We start from the raw sequence: 5,372 nt of genomic DNA, 5'->3' as shown, positions 1-5,372 counted from the left end.
AAAGTTATATCATAATAGATATAAAATATTTGTATAAAAAATATTTTAGCTATAAAAATTTAATAAATTAGCGATAAATTTTACGATTTTTTTTTTTTTTATCATTAATCGTTACTAACTAATAAAAAATTGATGATGCATTAACAACAAAATATTTGAACTTGAGAAAAATAATTGATTAGCAAGAGATTTACAAAGAAACTAATTTCTTACAAATTGAGTATTATAGTTAAAAGAAGGGTGAAATTTTTTTTCGCTAATTCGTCATAAATTAATTAGCAAGTAATTACTTAAGAATTTTACAGAATAAAAATAAAATAGTGAGGAATACGGTTGTTATTATTTCGTCGCAAGTATTTGATATTCAATTAGCGAGAGATTTACTCTTAGATAATTCTTAGCCAAAATTTACCTTCATTTTATTGCCAACAATTCACACACTAATTCGTCGCTTAATAAATTTATTGTGAAAAGATGTATTAGCGAGGAACAATCCTAACTAATTAGTCACAAAAGACTTGAAATGCATTTTGTGATAGACAATCTCCTAGCTAATTTATCACTGAAATATTTTTCGCAGGCAACTAGTTTCTCGTAAATTTGTCGCAACAGATAAATCATTCAGTTAGGGGAGTGTGCCTTACTAATTAGTTGCTAAAGCGAAAATTTGGATATTGAGAACTTAGGACCTCAGTAGCGAGAAATTCGCGACCCCTTAGCAACTTACACACTTTGTTCGTTAAATTCAAGTCACTAATTAGTGAGCAAAATACATTTGTCACTAAGTCGTCACAATTTTAGTTTAGCGAGTGACTTGACAACTGCAATCTTGTCGCAAAACAAAAATTATGCCCTACTTAATTTGTAGCAAATAACTCGCTAGTTTTATTGGAAATCCGTCATATAGATATAATAAATTCAAAGCTAATTCGTGAATTTATTAAATGTAATTAATCGCAACCAAGTTGGGTTGGTCTAGTGGTTAGCTCACTAGTCCGCTTAAACAAGTGTCGGGGGTTCGAATCCCGCCTTGTGCATGCAGCAACCTATTGGCCAGCGGCAAACCCTTAAATGGAGCTCAGTGCCGCGACGGATTAGTCCTTGACCTGCCGGGTTGGGAAATACCGTGGGAAACCAAAAAAAAAATGTAATTAATCGCAATTGAGTCACTAATCAAAAGCTTGTTTAGTGAGGAATTAGCAACCACTTAACCATTGATAGACTTTCCTTACTTGTTTCATGTTGCTACTAATTTGTGAGGAAAAATATTAGTCTTTATTTCGGCAGTATTTTAATTTAGCAACTGAACAAGTTGTTACAAATTCATCGTAAAATTCAAGTTATTTGTTGATAATGATGAATTGCATGTAAAATGTAGCTATCAAATATGTTCTATCGAAAATTCAATCAACACGGTAAAAAAAATAGTTAACTTAAAAGTGACATTTTTTTTTGCTAGAATAATTTTTTTTTTTCAAAAAAATTGGTTTCATGTCCTTTTTTTTTTATGATATAACAGGTGTAATTAACTAGTGAGCAAAAATTACTAAAATATCCTAATATATATAGTAGCTAAAGTGTAGATTGTGTTAGTAACATATTTTTTGGACTCTTGTATAAATAGTCTCATGTTTTCATATTAGTTATCAATAATAATATAATCACTTTTGCTTCCTTTCGTTCAATTTCTAGACTAGGTTTTCTCTCTCCGTAATTCATTTTCATATGGTATCATGGACATTCATAATTCATGGCCGACTCACTTAAAATCTCACACACAAGTGATCCCACTAATAATATTGTACCTACTCTATCTTCAATTTCTTCTCTATTCACTCTTATTTCCAAACCCTTCACCATTTCTCTTTCTCAAAAGATTTCAGAGAATAATTTCTTGATCTGGCGCCATCTTGCAACCTTGATGATTTGCGGCCAAAAATTCTAAGATCATCTTGATTTATCCAAAATTCTTGCAAAATTCAACAGCACCAATGATGAAACAACGCTAAAAGAATCAACAGCGTATAAATCATGGAGAACTGACGACTATAACCTCACTTCTTAACTCTGTTTCCGTGGAAGTCCCCTTTCAGCACCCTATCATTGGGTGTAAGTTTACACACGAAATCTGGGCACGAGTTCAAACATATATATTTTGCATCACAAACCAAAGCAAGAGTTCAACAACTTCAACATCAATTGAAGTCAATCAAGAAAATAGATTTCACCACTGAATATGTCTTACAAATCAAAAAAATTGTTGACTCATTCAATATTGTAAGAAAGCTAATTACAGGTAATGAATACACCAATATCATATTTGACGGCCAGAATGAGAATTATGAATCTTTCATTACTTATGTGATTGCAAAGGATTTTCTTTATAACTTTCCCAATTTAGAAGAATTATTGACAGCTCAGGAGGATATTGTTGAGAAATTCAAAAAGACTGATTTTTTACCAATACAAGTCTATGTCTCTCAAATCACTACCTCTAAAGTACACAACTCAGAATTTTTCCCTCAACTCTATGGATGTGACTCTTTTAACAACTACAAATTGCGGAATAAATTCAGGCTGCATTTTCAACCACCGTGAGTTTGCATATTGTGCTAGTATCACTTTTCTTGGACTATTGTATAAATAGTCTTCTATTTTCATATTGATTATCGATAATAATAGAATCACTTTTGCTTCCTTTTGCTCAATTTTCAGGCTAGGTTTTTGTAATGTCCTAACTTTTTTTTTGAAACATTTTACATCTAATTCTTTTTACTACTACCCAACCCGCCAATTTTATCAAAATGCTTACACTACCCTTATTTTCTTTTCCCAATCCTAACCCTAATTTCAAAATAAACTCAAACACTCTCATCTCACACGCTACACATACAGAAAAAATAGAGAGGGTGAGGATCAGGAAGAAGAAGAGAGGGGAGGAAGGGACGACGTTGGCGGGGCTGGCAGCTGCCATTACTGTTGTTGTCGCGAATCAGGAAAAGAGAGGGAGAGAGAGAAGGAGTTCAAAACAGGGAATGGGGGAAGGAGAAAGGAAGAAGCGCGAAAGAGGAGGTGATGTCCCGCCGTCCTTGCCGTCGCCCTTGGAGACCATCCTTGCCGCAGCTGGAGCTTCCATTGTCATCGTCGAGGACTCCATCGCCACCACAAGAAGCCACCGCATGTGAAAGAGAAAGACACGACACACAGAACAGAGGAAGGGGACGACATCTCGTCACTGCCGTGCCATGTCGTTGCCGCTTGACCGGGAGCTTCGTCGTCGCCATCACGATTGCGGGTATGGGGCTTCGAAGAGAGAGAGAGGAGGTCGTAGAGGAGAGAGAAACGCAATGGCCAGAGAGAGGAGAGTCTCGCGAGCAGGGGGAGTTGGTACACCTCCGCCGTTGTTGCAAGCTGTGCCACCGCGCATCCAGTCACCGGAAATCGCACTGACGTCACCGGAAGCTGCCGCCGGAAATTTTGCAAGTTTTCCCTAGCTCAACTTTGCTTCTTCCGGTTCTGTCCTTGCCGGTGGGGGTCACCGGAGCTACTGATACTCCATCCTCTTATTTCTTTTGGTAAGACTAATCTTGTTCTGATCTGCCTTGTCTTGCCATAAAGCTCTACTATTGACTCTATCCTATCCTGCTTGATGTCCTTTTCTGTCTTTGCTTAGTTTTAAACCACCGTAGGCTATTGGATTCGTTGTCATTGTTACTGTAGTTGTTCCATGTTGTTGATACTAGGGCTGTTGTTGATGTTACTGTAGTGAGGATTGAAGTTGTTACTCCTATCCCGGTCCAAATTTCGTGTTCTTTTATTCCATTCTACTTCAACCTTCCCACCTTTTATTTTGGCACTCTAGTTTCGTCTCTTCTGTCCCTTGGGACCAATTTGTGAGTAGGCTTTACATTTATAATTATAATCATTTAGCTTTATGTCTATAATTATTTTGATATACGGTGCTTTGAACTTAGTTATACTTACAAAGATTACTATCAAAGGATTTTAAACTGGTTTTAATAATCGATTTTTTAGAACTAAATAATTATCTTTGTTAAGCTCATTTTAATATGCACATGAGACTATATATTTTTACGAGACTATATGTATGTTCGAAGAAGTTTTATATTATTTTAAAGCATTTGATTTTACTTGAATATGTATTTTTGAAATAATGAAGTATTTATTGGTACTTGCTTATTTTGAAATTGTGAAATATATTTAAAATGCCTTAAGATTGAAAAAATATGATTGACTATGATTTGGATGAGAAAATATTATTTTATTTGATTTGATACCTCATATTTGAAAGACCGAAGAATTTGTTATATTCGAAACTTAACTATATGTTTTGAATTGGTTTGGGTGGGTCATATTAGAAAACCGTAGTTAACGGCGGTTATGACGTTAACCTAGATGCATCTGACTCAAACCTCAGCTTGCAAAGGTGTTGCTAGCTTAATGTGTAGGCCACACGTTAGATTTGTTATCCCGTACGGGCACACGAGAGGAAAGGGTTACCCTTAGAGGTGGAGCCGCCTAAGTATGGATTATTTGATTTGCTTTCTGTATGATAACTCCCTTATTGATTCACTCATTTATATAAATTACTATTTTCTAACTAAAATTATTTTTATAATAATATTTATATGGTCTCATGTATGTGAATTATAGATGTACTGTCTAGTCACTGGGTTACAAAACTCACCCCGTTTTTTCTAAAAATAAATTTTCGGGAATAAATATTTGATTATGTAAGCCTTTCTATATCCAAGATTAATGATCTGCAAGGAGTATCTATTCTTTATTGAGTTCGTAAAAGTCATATGCTCCATATGTCACAGGCATGATTCATCTATATTTTATTTTTAGTTAAGTACTGAAATCGTCCCTAAGGTCTGGGGTGAAAATCAAAATCGTCCCCGACCTTTTTTTGTTATTAAAATCATCCTCAAAAAGGTCGGGGACGATTTTGATTTTCACCCCAGACTTTAGGGACGATTTCAGTACTTAACCCTTTTATTTTTGCTAAAAATATGTAATTATTCATTTTTAAAATTATAAATTTATCAAAAATATTTGTAATTTTTTTATTTATCTTATTTTGGAATCTATTAAATTTGATGGGGAACTATTTTCTTAAAAATCAGTCATAGCTCATTTTAAGCCAGTGACAGTTTTCTCTCTCCGTGTTTTATTTTATAAAAGATAAAAAAATTAAACTGATAAACCCGATTTAGTTATTGGATTAGCCTTAAACAATCAGGGTTATAAATAAGAATACGTTTAGGAATATGTATAAAATGACGACATTCATATTTATAATCAAATTATATAAAAAATATTATTAAACTAGATTTATACATACAATT

The sequence above is a fragment of the Arachis ipaensis genome, chromosome B06, assembly GCF_000816755.2.
Source record: "Arachis ipaensis cultivar K30076 chromosome B06, Araip1.1, whole genome shotgun sequence".
NCBI lineage: Eukaryota > Viridiplantae > Streptophyta > Magnoliopsida > Fabales > Fabaceae > Arachis > Arachis ipaensis.
This window is presented reverse-complemented; position numbering follows the sequence as displayed.